The following is a 25,064-nucleotide window of genomic DNA, read 5'->3' as shown; positions in this document are numbered from 1 at the left end:
TAAGTGAATTTACTACCATGGATGTTAAACCTTACCAAAATATGGGCAAATCAATTAGACAATTCTTGGCCAGCCATGCCTGCTCCTCTTTTGAGGTTTTTTGATGGTATGTGTATAAAAGCACAAATTTGAAATGAAAATAATATTGCAAATTAAGAGAGCCATCTACTGGCAGCTCTTTGAAATGTTTAATTCATTAGGTTTCTATGCCAAATACTCTTTCAACAACTTACCTGGATACACTTGATCAGCCCAAGTTCATAATATATTTTGCATTAAACAGAATATGTTTAATATAGTAGTTACAATTTGTAACACAGATACTCATGTATAGGAATTATTCTGTGAAATTTGGCTAACTTGGCTGTTACATTAAGAATGATGATGATGATGTGGAATATTTAGTAAAGAGTAAATATAAGAAAATATATACTTGGTGCTATTTCATGTACTTTTATTGATTCTTATAATTTTTACAACAACCTTACAAAGAAGGTATAATTATTCTCATTTTAAAATGAGGATACTAAACACAGCAAAGTTAGGTATCTTGTCCAAAGTTAAACAGCAAATAGTTTTCACTTCAGATCAGGAACACAAGGACACCATTCTTGCCACCTTTATTTAACATTGTACCAGAGGTTCTATCAAAGATAACTAGGTAAAAAGAAATAAAAGGCACCCAGATTTGAAAAGAAAAAGTTAAATTATCTATCTGTAGATAAACATGATCATGAATACAGAAAATAAATCCTAGGAATCCTCATAAAATTACCAGAGTTAATACATAAGTGTACTCAGAGTGGTAAGACACAGGGTAAACATACAACAATTGTTTTTCTACATACTAGCAATGAACAATCTGAAAATGAAAAACTAAGAAAAAAATTGATATATAACAATATCAAAAAGAATAAAACAAGGCTGGTGGAGTGACTCAAGTGGTAGTGAACCTTCCTAGCAAGTGTTATGCCCCAGTATCAAATCCCAGAACCACAAAAGAAAAAAAAAAGAATAAAACACTCAGGAATAATTTTAACAAAAGAAGATTTCTGCATCAAAAACTACAAAAATAGCCAGGCACTTGTGGCTCACACCTGTAATCCTCGCTACTCAGGATGCAGAGATTTGGAGGATCATGGTTTGAAACAAGCCCAAGGCAATAGTTTGAGAGACCCTATCTTAAAAACATCCTCTACAAAACGGGGCTGGTGGAGTGGCTCAAGTGGTAGAGAGGCTGCCTGCCAAGTGTGAAGCCCTGAGTTCAAACCCAGTACTGCCAAACAAACAAACAAAAAACTACAAAAATGGGGTTGAGGGTGTGGCTCAAGCAGTAGAGCACCTGCCTAGCAATTGTGAGGTCCTGAGGTCTGAGTACAAACTCAGAACCAAAAAAAATAAATCATTCAAATAAGTTAGAAAAGATTTAAATAAATAGAAAAACATCAGTGTTTTGTGAACTGGAAGACTTAATATTGTTAATATGGCAATACTCTTGAAACTAAGCTATGGATTCAATGCAATTCCTATTAAAATTCTGCTTGATTTCTTTATTGTTGTTGCAGAAATTGACAATATCTTAAACTTCATATGGAAATGTGAGGGATTAGGAATAGCCAATAGTCTTGAAAAAGAAAAATAAATTTGGAGGACTCATATTTCCAATTAAAAACCTACTGTAAACTGGGCACTGGTGGCTCACGCCTATAATCCTAGCTACTCTGGAGGCATAAATCAGCAGGATCACAGTTCAAAGCCAGCCCCAGGCAAATAGTTTGTAAGACCCTATCTTGAAAAAACCCATCACAAAAAAGGTCTGGTGGAATGACTCAAGTGGTAAGAAAGCCTGCCTAGCAAGCAAGTTCAAATCCCAGTGCTGCCAAAAAAAAAAAAAAGAAAAAAACGTAAACAAAAAATATCTACTGTAAAGCTATAATAATCAAGAAATGTGGCCCTGGCATAAGGACAAATATATATGGATAGCACAGAATTGCAAGTCCAGAAATACTTCCATAATGTATGAACAATTGATTTTGAACACGAATGCCTACACATTTTAGAAGGGGAAGAATAGCCTTTTCAACAAATAATGCTTGGACAGCTGAATGTCCACATGTAAAAGAATGAAGTCTTACTTTATACCATATGCCAAAGGAACTCAACATGATCAAAGATCTAAGTGTAAGAACTGAAATGATAACGTTATATCTTCCTACCTTACAAAAAATATACCTATGGAATAACAAATTGAAAATATATTTTCAAATTATGGTTTTATGGGATTCAATGTCATCAAAATATCAAAGATGATTGAGCTTAATTATCTTTGTGTACATCTGTGTATCTTGTGAAGGACTGGCAATGTTTAGATTAGAAATCAAGGAAAGACATAATTTATAAATGATTGTATGCTATATTAGTTTGCCATGGTTGCCATTAACAAAGTACCATAAATGGAGTGGCTTAAACAACCAAAAATTATGTCTCCCAGTTCTGGAGTCTTGAGGTCTGTACCCAAGGCACTTTCAGGCCCATGCTCCCTCTGAAGTAGCTAGAGAAAGATCTGTCCCAGGCCTATCTCCTAGCTTGGTAGTGCCTGGTAGAAACCTAATTTCAGTTGCCACAGGGTGTTCTCTATATGTGAATGGGTCTGTGTCCAAATTTTCCTTTTTTATAAGGGCACCAGTCATACTGTAGTAGCAGACCATCCTTCTTCAGTATGACTTCACCTTAACTAATTAAATCTGTGATTAATTACTCTATTCCCAAATACGACCATAGTCTGAAGTGCAGGAAGTTAGGTCTTTAACATATTTTGGGGGATGCTGGGAACTGAACACAGAGCCTCACACTTGCTAAGTGTATATTCTGTCACTGAATTACATCCCTGATCCTAGCCTATGAATATTGGTGGAGAACATAGTTCAACTCATGACACATGCTGACTCCACAGGATTCATTCTTTTGCCTTTATTTCAGCAAAACAATTAAGTATATTACTATAATGAAAATTTATACATGAATTATATTCTATTGTATAATAAAGAACTGAGAAATAAAATGATAAATTAAAAATATTTAAGCACATTTTATAAAAATAAAGTAAGTGTATACATTTAAAAATTACATTAGTATTTTTCAAAAAGTTATTTTTCTTCTGAAACTGTTAATTTCATTTGTTAAAATTCAAAGGCAAAATATATTTTTAGTTAATGAAAAAGTTATTCTAGTAAAAAATGAATTTTAATATTTCAAAATTTTAATTAAGCCTTTTAAAACATTTTTTAATGATAAAAGTATTGACAATGTTAATTTAATTTAGTTTTTACTTTATTTTTTTGTGGTGATGGAGAGCAAATGCAGAGTCTCACATGTTAGGCACATGCTCTACCACTGAGCTATATCTTCAACCAGCTATTTGTAATTTACTGTTCAATACATGGTTCACTGCCAATGTAAAGAAGTACATCCTACTTCACAAATCATTATGTTTAGACATAAATTATTATTATGTCTAGACATAATATGTTTAGACAGATATATATGTATATGTACTTGAGAGTCATATGTAATATTTAATATTTGTAAAATGCTTCTCAGTCACTGTATTAGTTATATATTCTGCATAACAAGCTATCCCAACTTGAAAAACAAAGTTATTTCACAATTTTTGTGGGGTTTGTGAATCCTCTGCTTCCTGGTCTCTGACAAAGCTGAATCAAGGTGTTGCCTCAGGCCTTCTCACTGAAGACATGACTTGGGGATGAAAGTGCTTCCAAGTTCACTCAGTTGTTAACAGGATTCAATTCCTTCTGCAGTGTTGGACTGAGGGCCTTAGTTCCTCACTGGCTGTCAGTGATGGGCACCCTCAGTTCTTTGTTGGGCTTCTCAAAAAAAAAAAAAAAGCAGCTTGTTTCTTCAAAGCATGTAGACCAAGGAGGCAATGGAGAGTCTGCAAGCAAGATGGAAGTCAGTCTTAAAAAATCTACTCATGGAAGTGAAATTGAGGTAGGCTATACATAGGGAATGTTCGGGACTCTTAGAATATATATTTCAGGTTGAACCTTTTTCTCTTTTTCTGAGCCTTTTCAATTGCAAATGTGTGTAGGTTATCTCCACCTGGCCCAGGGACCATCCATGCTCCTCCTCACACATTGATTATTGGTGGTTAGGAATCACCAAGTTCTTCTCTTCCCATAGGTTACCATAAGTTTTAAAAAGCACCTGGAAAAGAGAAAGACTCTCTGTTTCTTGCTTCTACCTGGTCCCACCATGTCTCTTTTGTAATTTCCTTCCCTAACTTTTAATAAAATCCATTACACCCATGTGTCCAGCCTGGATGCTTCCATGTAGGACAGAAAGGATTTGGAAATCTGATCAGAGACTGCATCATTTCCATTAGCAAAATCTCAGCACTGTTGCTGTATTCTAGTTGTTAGAAACTATCCATAAGGCCCAGCCCACACAGAAAGTGATGGACAGACTGAGGGAGGTCAAGGAGACACTCCTCCTACCCCAGAAAACGCCCATCTGCATCTGAAAGGCATCTCCACCCTCAGGCAATACACAAAGAAAAAGGTTATAAAAGCCAACCCCCACCCTGATCCATGGGACCACCCGTTTCCTGGTCCCCCTGCATTCCCTGCTATGCAGTCTTTCTCTTCTCTTCTCTATAAATAAAATCTTTCTGACCTCTGTTGCTGGAGTCTGCTTTCATTCTTGGAGCAGGCTCAAGAACCCTGAGCACCTGAAATTCCTATGTGTGTCATCCATGCATCACACTTGGTGACACACAAAGGGACCAGCCATCACCTGAGGTTGGTATAAGTTGTGCCAAACTGGGAAAGGCTGCCTAGGAACGTGATCGTGACCATACAGCACTCTGATGGAGTCTGTTCTCCAGGAGAGCCCCTCCCCCCACACCATGCCTAGCTACTGCGGACCTCTCAGGCTGACCTTCTCTCTCTCTCTCTCACTTTCTCTCTCTCTCAAGGAGGGTTTCTCCCTTGGGAATCTAAGGAAAAGCTCTTTATAGCCATAAAGCAGGCAAACTGAGAGCACTCAGGTGTTGGCTGGGGGGTTATACTGGACTGCCAATGCTACGTGAGTGGAGCCAGACTTCAGTGCACCAAGGCTTTTTTTTCCCTTTCCTTAAACTCTCTCTCTCTCTCTCTCTCTCTTTTTCTCTCAAGATCTGACTCGTGTAAGAGGAAGTCCGAAAACAGCTGGTGGAAAGGAAAGTTTCTTTTCAAGCTATAAGGGTGTCTGGCTGGTGTCACCCGAAGGCTGGAGATGCAACTTTCTGACCTACCCTGAGTCTCCAAAGGCAGCTAAGTCTCAGACCCCTCCAGCCAAGTCTGCAGCAAACAGACAGTCAGATGTCTTACGCATCTTTCATGGTTTCTGTGTCCCAAGAGTAGAGGCCACCCCTTGCTTCTAGTGCTCCAGTACTGCCCTTGGGCAGGATCAACCTGGACAGCAGTGGTGACCAATAATCCCTCATGTGTTGAGCCTGGAAACTCTTTGCCCCAATCCTCAAAGTCTCTCCTTCCCCTTTCTCAAGTGGTTCAGGATGAGTGTCTCCCTACCCACTTTGCTCTGAACAGCAGTGGGCTTCCTTCTTCAGAGTTTGAGAAAAATCCCTGCGGCACCAGAAAGTGCTAATCTCTAATTTAGGCTTAACTGTCTTCGTCAAGCATCTGGTTAAACTGGTTAAACAGGTTCTGTAGCCTGCTCTCAGGGAAAAGAAAAAAAAACAGTTAAAAGGCAGAGACCTCGCAGTCCTCTCCGCTTTTGCCCCTTACCAAAGCAAAAGTCTTCAGATGCTCTCTCTCTTTTCATAAAAAGCATATATGCCTCACAGGATATATAGGGGGACAAAAGTCTATTTCATCAGGAGTTCCCATCCACGCCTCTACAGGGATCCTCCCTCTGGCCATGCAAGCCCTCTTGGTTACTTTAATAGAGTTATTTTTAAATCACAAGACTTCAGCTGGTAGAGGAGAACCAGGCCTACCTGGGTTGCAGGACAAACAGGCAAGTCAAAATAGATAAAAGATTGGTCAAAGGTCATTTTGGTGGGGTGGCTGCACCCAAAATGCCTAAAAATCCTTCATGACCTTAGCCACAGGTGGCAGTGGCAGGAGCAAGGGAGAGAGGGATACTCTCTCACTAGAGTTTCTCCTCATCTGGGGACACCTAGATAAAAGGAGAAACCTCTGTTAATGTGACCAATTTTCCCTTGTTTCCCTTTTTTTAGATAGGGAATCAAGCCTCAAGGATCCAGGAAAGGATCCTTGCCTGCTTATTAAAACATTGGAAAGATCTTGATCCAGAAAGTCTTCAGCAAAAGTGACTCAAGTTTTACTGCACCCAAGCTTGGCCATAGTATCCTCTGGCAGATGAGGAAAGATGGCCAGAAGGAGGGAGCATTAATTATAATACTATTCTTCAATTAGATATGTTCTGTAAAAAGGAGGGAAAGTGGACAGAAGTTCCATATGTTCAACTGTTCTTTTTCCTAAGAGACCACCCAGAATGGCTGAGCAAATGCAGGCTAAATACCCAGACCATGGTAACCCTTTGAAAAAAACCCCAAACTCCCTTCAGCCAAAGAACCCATCTGATGCTCCATCAGCTCCCCCTCTCCCCCCTTACCCAGCTACCTCACACACCAGACATCGTCCCACAAGACTCGACCCCCTCCAGTTAATTCCTGCAGGGGATAGGGCTCACATTCCTTTTAGAGTGAGTGAACTTAAAGAAATAAAAGGATTTAGGAAATTACACAGAAAACCTGGATCAGTACATCCAGGCATTTAGAGAAGTCAGCCAAAACTTTGAACTGAGCTGGAAAGATGTAATGCTATTGCTATCACAGACCCTCACTTCTCTGGAGAAACAATGGGTTCTAGATCAGGCAGTCACAGCTATAAAAAGTGTCAGAAACTGGTGGCTGATGGGAGCAGAGATCTAGACCAATTGGTCTGTGTAGCCACATTCATATACTATAATAGGGATTTAGAAAAAGAAATAAATGACCTGGAAAAGGAAAAGAGAAAGGATAAATGGCAGGTGGCTCTGATCACAGTGCTTAGAGAGGCTTCCCTGGGACAAAGTCCAGACCCAAGGTCATACTTTCAATGTGGACAGGCAAGCCATTTTAAGAGGGAGTGCCCCCAGAGAAAGCTACCTCTGGGACCCTGCCCCATTTGTCAGGGAAAACATTTGAGGGCACACTGTCCCCAGTTCCCAGGGAAAGTGAGGCCAGAGCCTCCCACCCAATTATGGGTCCTGGGGCCTCCCATACAGGCTCCTGTGACCACTGTAGAAACAGGGGAGCCCCGGGTTATACTTACTATTGAAAAGCACAAGGTCAGCCTTCTTATTGATACTGGAGCCAGCATCTCAGCTATTCTTTTCTCTCCCGGACCCAGGTCCTCCAAGAAAATTACTGTTTGGGGTATATTAGGCCAGCCTCCAGAACGTTATTTCAGTCAGTCTTTAGCCTGCTCCTGGGGAGATTTCCATTTCTGTCACTCCTTTTTAATTGTCCCAGAAACCCCTACTCCTCTGCTAGGGCAAGACCTTCTATCTAAATTGGGGGTACAGCTCCTTTTACCCCCAGGAGAGTACTTTTGCTTGCCCCTAACAGAGGAACAAGTAGACTCCATGGTGTGGACAGGTGGACACACTGTGGGACGGGCACAAACAGCTGTCCCAGTCCTAATTCATCTCAAGGACCCCTCCTGGTTTCCCCATAAAAAACAATATCCTTTAAAGACAGAAGTTAAGGAGGGGCTAATTTTCATAATCAAAGACTTAAAGAGACAGGGACTGCTAATAGAATGCTCCAATCCATATAATACTCCTAGTCTCCTATTCTCGGTGTCAGAAAGGGACCTAACAAATGGAGGCTAGTCCAGGATCTCTGCCTGATCAATGAAGCATTAGTGCCTCTCCACCCTGTAGTTCCAAATTCCTATACACTTTTAGCCCAAATACCTCCAGGTACTGCTTACTACTCTGCCCTGGACTCAAAGGATGCCTTCTTTTGCATTCCCTTACACTCTAACAGTTAACCTATCTTTGCTTTTGAGGACCCACAAGAAAGTCTGGACAGGTCACCTGGACTGTCCTTCCCCAGGGATTCAGAGACAGCCCCCACCTCTTTGGGTTGGCTCTAACCCACGACCTGGCACAAGCTACTCTGCTACACTGTGTAGATGACCTCCTGCTCTGTGGACCTCATGAGCCTGTCATTTCACAAGCCACTGAATACTTACTAAACTTCTTACCAGATAGAGGATATAAAATCTCTAAAGAAAAAGCCCAATTGTGTCATTCTAGAGTTACATATTTAGGTCTTGTCCTGGAGAAAGAAATGAGAGCTCTAGGAGAAGATAGAATCCATCTAATCCTGATGTTTCCTCTATCTAAAACTCTAAAGCAATTGAGGGCCTTTTTAGGGGGGGTCACAGGATACTGTAGAATTTGGATCCTGGGATATGCAGACCTAGCCAGGCCCTTATATCAAGTCCTTAAGAAAGCACAGAAGGATACCTAGCCCTTTATTGAAATGGGATGACAAGTCAGAAAATGCCTTCCATCAGTTGAAAAAGGCCCCTATGATAGCTCCAGCCCTGGGTCTCCCAGAACAACACAAGTTTCAATTATATGTCTATGAAAAGGGAGGAGTGGCCTTGGGAGTGGTGACTCAGCTTCAGTAGGCTACTTAAGCAAAAAGTTAGATCAGGTAGCCAAGGGATGGCCAGGATGCCTCAGAGCAATGGCCGCAGTAATCCTTCTAGTGCCTGAAGCTCAAAAACTTATCCTAAACTGCCCCCTAATTCTTTATACCCCACACAACCTAGGGGGAATTTTAAACTCAAAAAGAGAACTTTGGCTTTCTGACAGCCATCTACTTAAATACCAAGCCCAGTTTCTGGTAGGGACAGAAATAACTTTAAGGACCTGTCAGAGCCTTAATCCTGCATCCCTTCTACCAAAGGCAGAGGGAAATCCTGAACACTCATGTGAGAAGGTACTTATGGAAAATTATGCTGCCTGACCTGACTTAACTGATCAGTTCTTAAAAAACCCAGATCTAAAATTATACACTGATGGCAGTTCCTTTGTCAAGAATGGTGTCAGACATTCAGGGTTTGCAGTTGTCACAGAATTTGCCATCCTCAAGTCAGATCCTCTTCCTCCTAATACAAGTGCTCAGTTGACAGAATTAGTGGCCCTAACAGAAGCCCTAAGACTATCAAAAGAACAGAGTCAACATCTATGCAGATTCTAAGTATGCCTTCCTGATCCTGCATGCTGATGCAGCCATTTGGAAGGAAAGGGAAATGCTAATGAACAGGAACAGCTTCCCACAAAGATAAAAGAGAGGTTACTCTAATAGTTTTAAAGTAAAGCATTAGTTACAGTCCTAGCTGGAATCAGCTGTGGGGTGATTGCCAATCATGTAACTGCAAAAAACCTAACCAAGGTAATAGTGGGCACCTCAGACCAGGTAGGCCTTTCCATTAAGGACATGCAAAGGTCTTTGTCGTCCCTCGCCTGTATGGTCATGGACCACTGCCTGGCCCTAGATTTCTTTTGGCTAAACAAGGAGGGGTATGTGCCATGGGCAATACTTCCTGTTGCACATATACAAACACTTCAGGCATTGTAGAGGAATGTGCAGATTACATTTTCCAACAGGCTAAATGGCTCTGGGAGCAATCCCTTGAAACTCAGGTTTCTACACAGGTATGGAACCAAATAAAATCCTGACTCCCCTCCAGGATTTGGTTCCTACCCTTTCTGGGGCCTATAGTTGCCATTATTCTCTTGCTTATGTTTGGGCCTTGCATTTTAAACTTACTTGTCAATTTTGTTTCTTCTCGCCTAGAATCCATCAAACTACAAATGCCCCTGATGGAGATAAAAACAGCCTACTATCGAGGTACCCTCTGACTCCTCTCTCATGGTTAGCTCTGACGCTGAGGGCCCCTTCATCGATTCCTTTGAGACCTGGGAAGTCTCAAGAACCCTGAGCACCTGAAATTCCTCAAGAACCCTGAGCACCGGGCGAAATTCCTGCGCGTGTCATCTGTGCATCAAAAGGGAGGTGATTATACAAGGACATACATACAAAGAAGTGGAGATCATTGAGGCCATTTTAGAAGACTTTCTACACAGCCACAAACACAACTGTTTCAAATACATGCTAACTCATGAGTACCTCAGAACTACAAATTAGCACATGAACAGAGTAATACTACTGAGAAATGATTATTTTAAAAGTGTAATTTTTAATTCAGTTGTTTTTGCATATTGTTATAACATGAAGCACATTACCATGTTATTATAAGCTATTCATAAACGTTATTTTTTAACACACTCATGCTCTTTTCTTCTAGCTTATACTACTTTCCAGGGAAAGCGAGTAAGGCAAGTATTTTCATATACATGCCTTCTGTTAATCTACATTTCAGCATGGCCCAATTCCAGATTCCTGTAAATCTAAAAATGTTCTTTCCCTCTTCCTCTTTCCCTTGAAGGAATTCAGTAGGTTTGCAGGAAGAGGAAAAAAATTTTAGTTCAATTCATCACTTGAACTAAAAGTCAGGTCTCACATTATGAATTGGGGGAGGGGAGTAGTTCATAAAGTTGAAACTTAATGTCATAAAAAATTAAAGTTTTAGAATATACAATGTATTTTAAAATAAGGGTCAATTTTAGTGGATTTACCAGGCTCAAAGCCTGACCTTTTTTTTTTTTTTGATGGTACTGGGGTTTGAACTTAGGACCTACACCTTGAGCCACTCCACCAGCCCTTTTTTGTGATGGGTTTTTTCCAGATAGGGTCTTGTGAACCATTTGTCTGGGCTGGTGATCCTTCTGATCGCTGTCTCCTGAGTAGCTAGGATTATAGGTGTGAGCCACCGGCATTGGCTCTGACTTTTTCTCCAACAAAGAGGAAGACTCAAAATACTTGGCTTATAGTGAATAAAATATCCTTTTAAATGTTTGATTTAAGCTGGTGTGGTGGCACTCTTCTAAAGTCCCCCTGCTTGGATGCTGAGGCAGGAGATTGCATGAGCTCAGGACTTTGACACCAGCCTGGGCGACACAGCAAGACCTCCATCTCAATAAAACAAAACAAAACAAAACACCTCCTCCTCCCAAAAAATAAAATGGTGATTTATTACTTTTATTGAGAAACTAAATTATGAAGAAATACAGATGTTCAGTGAAAGAAGATAAATCTTTTAAATGATTAAATGTGACAGAGAAGAGAGAGCTAGAGTGGTAGCTAAAGGCTGACGGAGGGTTGAGGGAGGCTTTTCTTTAAGCATTCAATCAGTGACTCAATAAGTGTGTGCCCAATGTCAATTTTCAGTATACTACTATGAATTCACATCACAAAGACCAGGAACTTGTGTTTATAAATTTAGTGTTAGCTTTAATGTTATTGTTTGCATTTAAAAATGAAGAATTCGTGTTAGTATTATTTAACTACTATTTTTTATTTGCAAGAAGGTTGAAACTTTGCTTAGCTATGAGAATCTTACTTCATAAAAGAACATCATTAAAACCTCAGGTTTTATCTAAGTCATCTGAAAAGTTCCAATACTATTTTAAATCGGTTGTTTTAATGCAGAGAATCACAATAAAAAGAGTAAGTGATTATGAGTATGTTAATGAAATGCTAACTTGTATCATTTTCTTTCTTTTTTTTTTTTATAGTACTGGGGCTTGAACTCAGGACCTACACCTTGAGCCACTCCACCAGCCCTTTTTTGTGATGGGTTTTTTTGAGATAGGGTCTCACAAACTATTTCCCCGGGCTGGCTTGGAATGGTGATCCTCTTGATCTCTGCTTCCTGAGTCTAGAATTATAGGCATGGGCCACTGGCGCCTGGCTTCTAATTTTTTACTATTGTGTGGACAGTACTGCTATTCTTCATCAGTATTAAAAAGAATAGATTGACTAGATCATTGTCACTTTTCTGAAATGACATATTCTACTTTTAGAGACTTACAGTTATTCTTTGGTCATGAATCAAACACCTATGGATTAATTTCCACTTACTTCAGCATAATAGCATAATACACTTACTTCAGCTATGATGTATTGGCTACCTATCTAACTCTACTCGTACATTATCTAACACTATTCTTTTAGTAACTTTTAAAGTTCTAGATATCACATTGAGATTCAAAATGTAAAGCAGAAGATAGATTTGTTTTTGTGTCACTTAAAAAAAATAGTAAGAATCTTTACTCCCATTTTCTTCATGGGAAGCAGGAAATGTTTCTCTCTTTTCTTTCACTTTTCCTTACTTTATTCTGTCATATTGAAATCCTTGCTAAAACTTAAAAAAAAATCCTTGCTAAAACTTAAAAAAAAAATGGTGGAAAATACACATAACATGACATTCACCATTTCAACCATTTCGAAATATACAGCTCAGTGCCATTTAGTAAATTCATGACGTGGAATGGTCGTTACCATTATCTAATTCAGATTTTGTCACCCTCAAAAAAGAAACCCATCAAACAATAATTCTGTATTCTCTTTTCTCCCCAGCCCTGAAAACCACTAGTCTGCTTTAGGTCTCTATGGATTTCCTATGTAAATATTGTTATGTACATGGAATCATACAGTATGTTGCCTTTTGTGACTATCAACATAGGTTTTTGGCACCTTTGTCGAAAATCAGATGGTTGGTTTACTTCTGGGTCCTCTATTCTGTTCCATTGGTCTACACGTCTCTTTTTGTGGTGGTACCATACTGATTTTGTTACTATGACTGTATAATTCTAGGTCAGTTATTGTGATTCCTCCAGCATTGCTCTTTTTTTTTTTTTTTTTTTTTTTTTGTGGTACTGGGGTTTGAACGCAGGGCTTATACCTTGAGCCACTCCACCAGCCCCTTTTGTGTTAGATATTTTCGAGATATGGTCTCGTGAACTATTTGCGTGGGTTGGCTTTGAATTGCAATTCTCTTGATCTCTGCCTCCTGAGGCCGCTAGGATTATGGCGTGAGCCACTGGTGCCCCACTAGTGTTGCTTTTTTTATTCAGGATTGCTTTGATTATTTGGTGGTGTTTGTGCTTTCATATTTACTCTAGCATTGTTTTTCCTATGTCTTTTTCTTTTTTCTTTTGGTGGTGGTACTAGCATTTGAACTCAGGACCTTGTGCTTGCTAGGTAGGTGTTCTAGCACCTGAGCCATCCTTGGCCCATTTTGCTTTGGTTACTTTTGAGATGAGAGTCTAACATTTATGCCCAGACTGGCCTGGACTGAGATCCTCCTATTAATGCTACCTAGTAGTTGGGATGACCAGACACGTACCACCATGCCCAGTTTTTATTGACTGCAAGTTTTTTGCCCAGGCTGTCTTCATACTTTAACCTTCTGGATCTCTGTATCCCGAGTAGCTAGGATTACAGATGTGAGCCACCATGCTCCACTGCTTTTTCAATTTCTGGGAAGAATATCACTAGAATTTTGTTAGAGATTGAACTCCAACTGTGGATTGCTTTTGGTAATATGTCCATTTTCACAATATTAATTTTGCCAATCCATGAATGATGGGATGTCTTTCCATCTTCTAGTGTATTCTTTAATTTCTATTAAGTGTTTGATAATTTTCATCATAGAGGTCTTTAATCTTCATAAGTATTTAATTTTGGGGGTGCTATTGAGAATGGGATTATTTCCCCGATTTCTTTGCCAGCCTCTTCAATATTGATATATGCGAAATCTACTAATTTTTGTATATTGATTTTGTATCCTACTACTGTGCTGAAAATGCTTATCAAATCTAAGAATGTTCTGGTGGATTCTTTAAGTCTTCTAAGAATAGGCTCATGTCAACAGCAAATAGGGGATATTTGACTTCTTCCTTTCCTATTTGTATTCCTTTTCTTTCTTTCTTTTGTCTTATTGCTCTGCCTAAGAATTCAAGCACTATGTTAAATAAGAGTGGAGAGCGTATCATTCCTGATTTCAGAAAAAAGGCTCTCATTTTTTCCTACTTAGTATGATGTTGGTTATAGGTTTGTCACATATATCCTTTATTATATTGAGGTATGATACTATTTCTAGTTTCTTTGGGGGTTTTATCAAGAAGAGATTTTGAATTTTTTTCAAAAGCTTTTGCTACATCTGAGATGATCATGTGATTTTTATCTTGATTCTATTTATGTGCTATATTATATTTAATGATTTGCATATGTTGAAGTATCCTTGCATTCCTAGAATGATGTATATTCATTGATGATGGTGTATATTCTTTTTAATGTGTTGCCTAATTTGGTTTGCAAGTATTTTATTGAGAATTTGTGCATCTAAGTTCATCAAGGAAATTGGTCTATAGGTTTTTTTTTATTGTATTCTTATCTGGTTATGATATTAGGATAACACTGGCTTGTTGAATGAGATTAGAAGTGCTCCTTGCTGGGCTCTGGTGCCTCATGCCTATAATCCTAGTTACTCAAGAGACAAGAGATCAGGACAATTGCTGTTGGAAACCAGCCTCAGGCAAATAGTTAGGGAGATGCTTTCTCAAAATTACCCAACACAAAAAAGGGCTGGTTGGGTGGCTTAAGTGGTGGAGGGCTTCCCTGGCAAGCATGAGGCCCTGAGTTTAAAACAAAAAAGTGCTCCTTCATTTCCTATTTTATGGAATTATTTGAAGAGTATTGGTGTCAGCTCTTCTTTAAAGGTCTGGTAGAATTCAGCAGTGAACCCATCTGCTCTTGAGCTCTTCTTTGTTGGGAAATTATTACTTCATCAATCTCATTGCTCATTATATATCTGTTTAAGTGGTTTATATTCTCTAGTTCTATTGTGGAAGGTCATCTGCATCTAGATATTTATTCATTTCTTCTAGATTTTCCAGTTTATTGTAATAAAAGTTTTTTGAAATATTCCCTAATTATCCTCTGAATTTCATTGGTATTTGTTCTTATATCCTGTTTCTTAACTCTGATTTTATTAATTTGGGTCTTCTCCCTCTTTCTTTTGGTTAATTTGGCTAATGATTTGTCAATCTTATTTATCTTTTCAAAGAATTCATTTTTTCATTAATTCTTTGTATTGTTCTTTTAGTCTCAACTTCATTAATTTCTGCCCCATCTGTATTTATTTTTTCCATCTACTGATTTGGAGTTTGGTTTGTTCTTACTCTTCTATTAGCTTGAGGTGCATCATTAAAGTATTTATTAGAGGATTTCCTGATTTTTTAATGTAGGCACTCATAGCTATAAACTTTCTTCTTAGCACTGCCTGTGTTGTGTCCCAAAGGTTCTGGTAAGTTGTGTTTTCATTTTTTTTGATTCCGGGAAATTTTTTATTTCTCACTTATTTCTTTGATGATTCACTGATTAATCAAAACTTTCTTGTTCAATTTCCATGTGTTTGAATATTTTCTGTTGCTGTTGATTTCTAGCTTTATACCATTGTGGTTTGATAAAATACAGGAGGTTATTTGTATTTTCTTGTGTTTGTTAAGACTTGTATTATGTCGTAAAATATATTCGATTTTGGAGAAATTTCTGTGGGCTGCTTTTGAGAAAAATGTGCATTCTGTAGCTATTGGGTAGAATATTCTGTCAATGTCTGGTAAATCCATTTGATCTATAGTGTTATTTATCTCAAGTTTCTTTTTTTCTTTCTTTCTTTCTTTCTGTGGTACTGGGTCTTGAACTCAGGGCCTTCACCTTGAGCCACTCCATCAGCCCTTTTTTGTGATGGGTATTTTCAAGATAGTGTCTCAAAAACCATTGGCCTGGATTGGCTTTGAACTGCGATCCTCCTGATCTCTGCTTCCTGAGTAGGTAGGATTACAGGCGTGAGCCACCAGCACCTAGCTCTCAAGTTTCTTTATTGATTTTTTTGGCCTGGATGGCCTATTTATGGATGAGAATGGGTTACTAAGTTACCTCTGTTATTGTGTTGAGGCCTATCTGTGCTTTTATGTCCAGTAGTGTATGTTTTATGAAATTGAGTGCATGTATACTTATAATTGTTATATCCTCCAGATGCATTGTTCCCTTTATCAATATTAAGTTACCGTCTTTGTGTCTTCCATGTTTGGTTTGAAGTCTGTATTGTTAGATATGAGTATAAATACTCCTGCTTGCTTTTTTGAGTTTCATTTGCTTGAAATATCTTTTTCTACCCTTTCACTTTAATCCTGTGTTTGCATTTGCCAGTGAGGCAACCATTTTTCTGTAAGGAACAAATGATTGAGTCTTGTTTCTTAATTCAGTCTATCAGTCTGTTTTTTGATTGGAGGATTGAAACCATGGAAATTCAGATTTATTGAAAGGTACATAGTAATTTCTGCCACTTTGTTTTTATAGTGTTTGATTATTCTCTAATCTTCATTTGTTTTTCTATTCATCTAGTGAGATTTATTTTTTCTAGTATTTTGATGGTTGTGTTTATCTTCCTCTGCGATGTGTAGATCTTTTAAATATCTTTTGCCGTGGTGGCTTGGAGGTCATGAATTCCTTTGATTTGGTTTGTCATGGAAGGTTTTAATTTCTCCATCATTTATGAAGTATAGTTTTGCTAGATACAGTGTCTATATTGACACATTTTCTTTCAGGGTTTGAAGTGCATTATTTTATGCCATCCTTGCTTTTAGAGCTTCTGTTGAGAAATCTGCTGTTAATTTTGATGGGTCTTTTATAGATCTCTATTGCAGATTTCAGTACTCTTTCCTTGTTCTGTATGCCTAATATTTTAACTATAACATGATGTGGGGACATTTATTTCTGGTCTTGTCTGTTAGATGGCCTAAAAACCTCCTGTACCTGGACCATGTCTTTCTCGAGATTGGGGAAATTTTCTGCTATTAATTTATTGAATGCTTTCTATACCGTTATCTTGTTTTCTGCTCTGATATTCTAGTTCATGTTGATCCAGTCTATTGGCTAGGGTTTTGGCTGAGTTTTAAAATTTGATTTACTGAGATTTTCATTTCCAGAATTTCAATTCAATTTTGTTCAGGATGTGCATATCTTTATTGAATTACTCTTTTACATTCTGCGTTATCTTTCTTATTTTATTCAGCTCTTTGTTTGCATTCTCTTTGAGTTTGTATAGCTGTTTACTTGTATCTCTTTGAATTCATCCAGGTGTTTATATGTGTCCTTTTAAATTTCCCTGATCATTCTTATAATCACTCTTTGCCTGGGATTTCATCCTCTTCACTTTTATTAGAATCTGTGCTTTTGGAGTTGCTATCTTTTGGAGGAGTCATGCTGCTTCATTTTTCTTTTTCGTATTTCTTGTGTTTCTGCATCTGAGGCCAAGTCATTGTTTGGGAGGTTTAATCACCTGTACTTTTTCAGTTCAAGTGTTCTCAGTGTTCAGGCAAGACTGTGTAGTGCCAGGCAACACTGTAGTCCACTTTCTACTATTGGACTGTGGGAATATCTTAGAAGGTGAACATTTGTTTATGTGCCCATGGCATCTGGTCTGACCCCAGAGCCACTCAGATAAAGGAAAACTGTCTGGGGTCCCTTGTAGTTCCTAGAATACAGATTGATGTTCTATATTGGGTGAGAGTGGGGCCAGTCAAGAGTCAGTCATCTGTTTTTGTGCTGCTTTCACATTAGAAGATTTCCTTCTTTGTGTTCTGGGAGCCACTGCTGGCCACAGGGAGCTTTGTAGCCTATAGACCAGGCAAGTTATCACCTGTTTGCAGGCCCCTCAGTTTGTGGCTCCATTGGCAGAAAGCATCCAAGCTTATGGGTGTCCACCAAATGCATTGTATTGTGGGGGAAACAAACAGAGCACTACATTCTGCAATGGTGGTAGAAAACTGAGGGATTCAGGTGATCTGCTTGCTGGTTTGGTGATTGTGGACCCCATACAGCAGTTCATTACCCTGTAAGTAGGAGCAGGATGGGGAGATTGTGTGATTCACAGGACCTGTGCTAAGAACTCTCATTCTGGCCTGCAAGCAAACACCTGCAATGGGCAGACAGCTCAGGAGGCCAGTCTCAGTGCTTTCAGATCCTATCAGAAGTTCCTCACCCTGTGTTAGGGAGGTGGCTGGGGAAATCTTGTGGGTCTCACAACCTGTGTTCAGGGTTCTCCATTCCACCTGGCAGCAAACACCTGCAGCTGGCAGACATCTCCCTGAGGTTGAGCACTAAGGCAGTTACGGGCTCCCTGCTCTATTTCTGCAATGATCCTCAAATGATGGGACTTACTACTCACCAGGGAGGGTGGGGCCACTGACCACTGCATCCTTTACTGTCTGAGCCCCTGCTGCTAAAACTTCTCAGAAGGTCAAGGTCAGACCCTCTACCTTTCTGCAACCTGCTCTCATGGTCGTCTCCCACTCAGATACTTTGGTCTGGTGTTCCAAGTCTTTCTGAGTCCTGATTGTCCTTGTTTTCAAGTCCCCAGTGTCTCAGTTTCAAACAATAGGCTTTCCCTCATTGATAAGGTCAGATCTTTCATGACCCAATTACTTCCCAAAAGTCCATCAGTTGGCAACCAAGCTTTTTAGCACATGGCTTTTGGGGGACATTTTAGATACAGCCAAACTAAAGACTAAAGATGTAGTAGAGGGTATGGAAATAAAGCAACTTGGGAAGGAGGAAAAGTTTTCAGCAAGTTTTCTTTAAAATAATTTTTTAACCATTACAAGTCTACAAGTTATTCAACTCATAAGGTCAAATTATCTCAATATAGTATTTTCAACAAGGCATTCCTGGTACACATTCCTTTATTAAATAGACACTTCAGGTTGGAGGTGTGGCTCAATTGGTAAAGCACTTGCTTTGCAAGTGTGAAACCCTGAGTACAAACCCCAGATCCACCAAAAAAAAAAAAATCCACATTAAATAGACCCTTCATCTTTCCATAAGTCTAGGAAGGAGTAGATAAAAAGTATATTTAAGAGAAGTCAGCAATGAAAAGTTTATTTATAAAAATCTGGAGCTGTGTCACAATCAATGTTACTGGAATGGTTGGTGTATTTTCAAAGTATATGCCTGGGATATAATGACATTTTAGACAGGGTTTGATACTTAAGATAAATCACATGCATACACACACACTGAGTAGTAAATTGCTCTTTCATAGTTATTGAACGTGGCATTCTGATCAATAAAATATTCTGGTTTTTATTTTATCATATAACCTGAATTACTAATTTTTAAAAAGTATGGGCATTGGAAATAGCTTACATTCAAACTACATAGTTTGAATAAGAAAGGAGTTTCAGAGCCTTAGTCATCACTGTGCACTCCCACATGTACTAAAAGCCAGTTATTTTGGGCAAAGTACCATGCTTTATAGGCTTTCAATCATAAAATGCATGATTATTCAGCTAGTGTTATACATATTTTGCTTTTTATTTCCCATTCTGCAAAAACTATCTTCTCTGATTTTCTTTTTTCTTTAAAACTTTTCCTAATTATCAAAGCTAGCTGAGCTCAGAAACTACAGTGCGCAGAGTGCTTTGACCTAAGTAGCATGCATCATCTGTTTGTTGAACTGATATGAACGTCTTGTCCAGTTTTAATGTTTGTGTGGTTGGCAATTGGCTGAAATGGAGAGTCAAAGACACATTTAGGAGAGAATATGACTGAATGCTGCAGCTGCAAGCATCTCTAAAAAACATACTCTGTCACATAAATACGTACTCTCTTCTCAGTTCATTTACACAATTGATCATTGCTTTAGAAATGTGTATATCAAATATGTAGTATACTTTTAAAGCTCCCTTAATAAGATCACTAATAAGTAGATACAATTATATGTTTACTACAAGCACCTATGAATATCATTTAACCTAATTTTAGTTTATCAACATTTTCTTTGAATCACTCAGTGAAAATGTTCTCTCTCACTGCATTCATATTGTTTTGGTGCTTGAGTATGGAAAGCAGCAGATTGTTTTCCATGATCATAGATTTTAAATATTTACTTGCTTGTGCTGCATAATTTAGCACAGTGAAATTGGAAAGCAGTTTGTATGGCAGCTGATGCCATGTCAGTGTTATAGAATATAATGTCCCTCTGTGATTCCTATGTGAAAATGTAAAAATGAAAGGTATTCCATTCCCTTTTGCTAACCAATTAAAATTTGTTATAAACCCATAGAAAGCCAGTGTTTGTGGTATACACATAATTTAATTTTGTATAATTACCATATAGATATTTTTATAAATCCAAGCCTGTTAATGCTAAATACTGAAACAAATGTATCAATTCCTGTAATTCAAATCTTTTTGTGTGTGTGTGTGGTGGTTCTGGAGTTTGAACTCAGTACCTCACACTTGCTAGGCAAGCACTTTCCCACTTGAGTCATATCTCCAGCCTTTTTGTTTTTTTTTACTATAGTTTATTTTTTAGCTAGAGTCTTGCTTTTGCTCAGAGCCAGCTCAGTGACTCCCCTAGCCCCTACTCTGCTTCCGGCCTAGGTGAGTGGATTACAGGCCCCTAAAACCACCTCTCCTGCCTTGTTTTTTGAAATAGGGTCTTGTTATTGTCCCCCACTCCCTATTCCAAGAACTGCCATCCTATTTCCACCTCCCACATAGCTGGGTATAATCCAAAAGTTCATGAAAGTTTTAAAAAGACATCCAGAGGGCTTGTTAGGTTCATGTTATCTCTTTGAAATAATCAGAAAGAGTTCTGTATTTCAACATATGGAACCACAGTCTAATCAGGAAAGGAAACACTTATTTTGTTTGATCGCTCTGATAAATGATCCATTTGTTATCTTGTCCTACCCTTTTTGATTGACTACGTGAATGGCAAATAAAGAGCTCTAGATACTGCTTTTCTGAGAAAACAGTAAAAACTAACTAATTTGCCTGGTGTGGTGCCACAGGCCTAGCTTGGGATCCATAGCAAGATTTTACCTCAAAAATAAAACACCACCTAATTCAAACCACTAAACAAGCTTAAAAACTGAAAAACATGTTTTGTATTCTAGAAGGTTTTCATTCCTATGTGGCTTGCAGTCCTGAAGTACAGACTGTTAATTTTCTTACTTCTAGCTTCCACTATCATTTCGTAGGCATTTCAGTAGCAGGTCTGGTAGTCCTTGCTTCCACAGAATCTGCGGTGCTGCAGAACGATATGGGGTTACATATTTGCAATAATTTAGTATTTATCTGGACATTTCTTAAGAGTGAGGCCTCTTCAAGCCTGTCCTCTTTCAATCCTTGAAAAGAACCTGAATGTGGAAAATGAGTGCAGATATCCCCGGATGTTTTACATGTTTCTGACCTGTTATTTCTTAGCTTGAAGTACCCTTTTAACAGGACAAAAGAGAATACTGGGTTTTGTGTTGTTTTGAATCAAAGCAGGGCTAGATAAGAGGTCTAAGCTGGTAGAGCAGTGAGGAAGGAGGGCGCTGTGCCTGCTGGATCTTGTAGTTCTCCCGCCGCAGACAAGTGCGTGATGTTGCATGGCATGCCGGTAGTTGTAGTCCAAATGTTCAACCGGAACGTAAGGCAGCCGTAACATCGCTCATGGAGTCACTGCTTACAAATGGGTACTTTCTCTCGGTTCTGCACTTGCCGTGCTGGTGATTAAGAGTTGGAGGTCGAGCAGGAGGAAAAACAGATCCAGGCGGTGTGCTGTTGCCGCCGCGGCCCTCTGGGAGGCTCCAGGACCCCGGAAGTGGCTGACGGAAGGGTTTGCAGGGGACGCCGTCCCTCGGACGACGGTGGTCGCGCGGCGCGCGGTTCCTGTGGCTGCTGCGCCGAAGTCCGAGCGTACGCGTGCTGGCTGCTCTTGGGGCGGCAGCTGCTGGAGCTGGAGCATTTCCCGGGTCGGTGGCTCCTGCACGTTTGCATAATTCTCCAGTTCTTCTCTTTCGGTGAGGGGTCGACTTGAGGCTAGCGGAGACGAGAAGGTTGGGACTTGGTGTCTCTGGTTCTCAAATGACCGGGTTTCTTGGGTGGCCCTGTTCTCAGTGGAGACCCTGTGGCTAACCCTCTGGCTACTCTGAGTGCTGGCGCTTCCCTCTTGTCTTTTCTCTGGTGTCATTTGTCCTCTGACCCCTCGCCTGGTCCCGGACTGCAGAGAGCAAACCGCAAGCCTTCCCGAGAGCAGCTCTCTTTCCTTGAGGTTTTCTTAGATGTTCCTGCACAACCTTGGTCCCCGAGCAGCCCCATCCTCTGACCCCTTCCCATGCTTCTCCGCCCCGTTTCTCTCGGCTTAAAGCAGCCAGCAAACAAAAACAAAAGTTAAGAACCGAATCCCAGATCTCAATCTTCTCATTCCTATCCCTTTTCTTCCCCCTATAGGGTCTTTGTCACTCCGTCAAACTGTAACACACTAGCCTGGATATGCTAACGCCTTTCCATCCTGATATTAAGAATATTAACATTCACTCAGCGTGGTCTTCCCACCTTTACAGTCCCAGCCACATGTGAAGACTTTTGGGGTTAGAGGTTCTAATGCCATCTCACGTGCGATGACCAAAGGCGTGTGTGTGTGTGTGTGTGTGTGTGTGTGTGTATGTGTGATGACCAAAGGCGTGTGTGTGTGTGTGTGATGACCAAAGGCGTGTGTGTGTGTGTGTGTGTGTGTGTGATGACCAAAGGCGTGTGTGTGTGTGTGTGTGTGTGTGATGACCAAAGGCGTGTGTGTGTGTGTGTGTGTGATGACCAAAGGCGTGTGTGTGTGTGTGTGTGTGTGTGTGTGTGTTTTGGTATTTTCCCACGTGGGTTTCACTGCTACCCAGTTAAAGAACATACCTCGTTTTACAGCTCTTTATATTTGAATTACTTAGTTGGGAATTTTCTTCTGTTTTCTGACCATATACGCCCAGTGGAATTTTGGAAATGATTTTTGTGTCAGTTGATAGCTGATAGACACAAGAAAGTGATCCTTCTTGCTTGCTTGTGATTTATAATTTGATCATTAGAAGTACCCAGAGGGATTGCAAAGGCTTTAAAAGGTAAAGTTCATGTATTTTCCGAGGGTCAAATTGTTAAAGCTTTTTCCCAGGACAGGGAAGGGTTTCTATTTAGTCCAGTAATCTGAGATACTAATTGTATTATCTGTTCCCTTGCTATAAAAATTTGAGAACTCTACTGAAGTTAGAAAGTGAGTAGGCAATATAAGGAATTGTATAATTTAGTAAAAAGTTTAACAGCTGCTTAATGGATGCTTTTTCTGTAAAGTGGGATGCAAATATATAAAAAATTTATTTATGATACTTTATTGTGAAGCATTTCTGGATAATTTAGTAGCTTTGGTAAACAGCTTTATGTACTATTTGCTAATATTTTATAGGCAGAAATTTTGTCTTTGCTTTCTTGGCACCATGTAACGCAAATGAGTTTGTAGCTTCTCAAGTCTTTACCCTTATTGCACTATGGAGTTTCTTATAGCAAGATTATAATTGTTCTTTTTTTTTTGCGGGTGGGGGGTAGTTTAAGGGTCTCACTATGTAGCCCAGTCTGTCCTCCAGCTCACTTTGTAGCCCAGGTTAGCCTTGAACACTCCATTCTCCTGCCTCAGTCTCCTGAGTGCTGAGACCTCAGTCTCCACCATGCTTGACATCACTCTTCTTTAAGCAATATATATATCCCTCTGAGTAAAATATAGATATTAAAAATTATACCCTATCAAATTGTGGTTATTCCTAATTAATCTGAAATGGTTTCAGCCATCTTATAATTTGGGGCTATATGTATAACATTGCAGAATTAATTCACTCATGGAGTTCTTTACTGGAAAATAGATAAGAAGTCACACATTATTCAGACTTTTTATATTTTTTCTGAGATTCCTGAGTTTCAGATTGACATTTTTCCTGAGATTTTATTCATTTACTAGGCATTTATTAAATACTTATTACTATTTAACAAAATCCTCAAAACATTTATTGATAAGAATAGCCTCTCTTCCTTATCTTTGTACTAGATGCTTTTAAGTCCATTAATTATAACAGCTCAGTGAGCTGTTGAATACTATTTACACTTAATAGGTGAACAAGCTGAAACTCAAAAGAGTTTAAGTTACTTAGTACAGTTCTTTTTGACTCTGCTCACTGTACTCCAGCTGGAAAGATTTGCTCCCTACCCTGCAGTTATGGAATATTAATTCAACAGATATTTGCTGAGCAGCTGTTATGTACCAGATGCTCTCCTAGGTGTTGAAGATAGAACAGTGAACAAGAGACAACAGAAGTCCCTGCTCTTACAGAGTTTACATTGTAGTGGAATGAATGATGTAAAACTTTGCCTTCAAGAAACAGAAGGGATAGCCAGTAGATGTTAGATTTTGTGTGTTTTAAAATGTTAAAGTTGAAAAGTAAGAGTAGGAAAGATTTCATGAAAAAGGTGAGGTTTAATCTGAAATTTAAATAGTGGATAGAGTAGAAGTTGTAAGTAGAAGTATAATAGTGTAAGTAGAAGTTGGAAGAAAAGTAATTCCAGGTGGAGCATAAAATATAAGAAAGTACTAAGGCTTAATTATAGAGGAGAGTGATTAGAGGCAGTGACAAATAATGATCCACTTTGTGTCTTCATATATGTAGCCGGTGCTTAGTTTGATTGAATTTTCAAAAATGTTTAATGAATGAAACTATAGCGAGAGCTTAGAAGTGAGGTAATGAGGAATTAGATATAGAGTAATTACATTGAGAGTGGAGAAAATGGATTTGAGAGCAGCTGGTGAAAGAACCAGTAGGCTCTGTTAGTTATTGAATGCTGGGGATGGGGCAGTAGCCAATCTGGAAGGAAGGATAGATTATGAGGTTTGAACTGAGTGGGCTGGGTGAATTGTAGATTCACCTTTTTCATCAAATCATGAGCTTTTAAAAATCCACATGCACCATTATTTTATGTATTGCTAAGAGAAAAATATTATCAACTAAACATACCAAGTTTGCCAACTCTCTAAGATGCATTTCAGCTTCAGAATTAAAATGTAAAGTTCTGTGATCTAGAACTGATGTCATAAGGTATTCCTTATGATGGTCTATAAGCCTTATAACCACTTTATTTTTACTTTTTACTGTTTGGAAATAAATTTGTAATCTTTGGTATACTTTCAGTC

General features: G+C 39.0%; 1 protein-coding gene across 11 annotated transcripts in view; it reads left to right on the top strand.

Moving 5' to 3' along the window:
* The first annotated feature begins 21,486 nt into the window (after positions 1-21,486).
* Positions 21,487-25,064, top strand: part of Atg4c (autophagy related 4C cysteine peptidase) — a 65,434-nt gene continuing 61,856 nt past the window's right edge. For 5 of the 11 annotated variants that reach the window (XM_074079906.1, XM_020163297.2, XM_074079898.1 and 2 more), the window contains exon 1: positions 21,487-21,870. The gene's annotated coding sequence lies outside the window, so the exon portion shown is untranslated. Of the gene's footprint in view, positions 21,907-22,684; positions 22,957-25,064 lie in introns of those variants that run through there. The other 6 variants (XM_020163301.2, XM_074079905.1, XM_074079903.1 and 3 more) reach the window with 3 other exon arrangements.

The sequence above is a fragment of the Castor canadensis genome, chromosome 7, assembly GCF_047511655.1.
Source record: "Castor canadensis chromosome 7, mCasCan1.hap1v2, whole genome shotgun sequence".
NCBI classification, from domain to species: Eukaryota; Metazoa; Chordata; class Mammalia; order Rodentia; family Castoridae; genus Castor; species Castor canadensis.
This window is presented reverse-complemented; position numbering and strand designations above follow the sequence as displayed.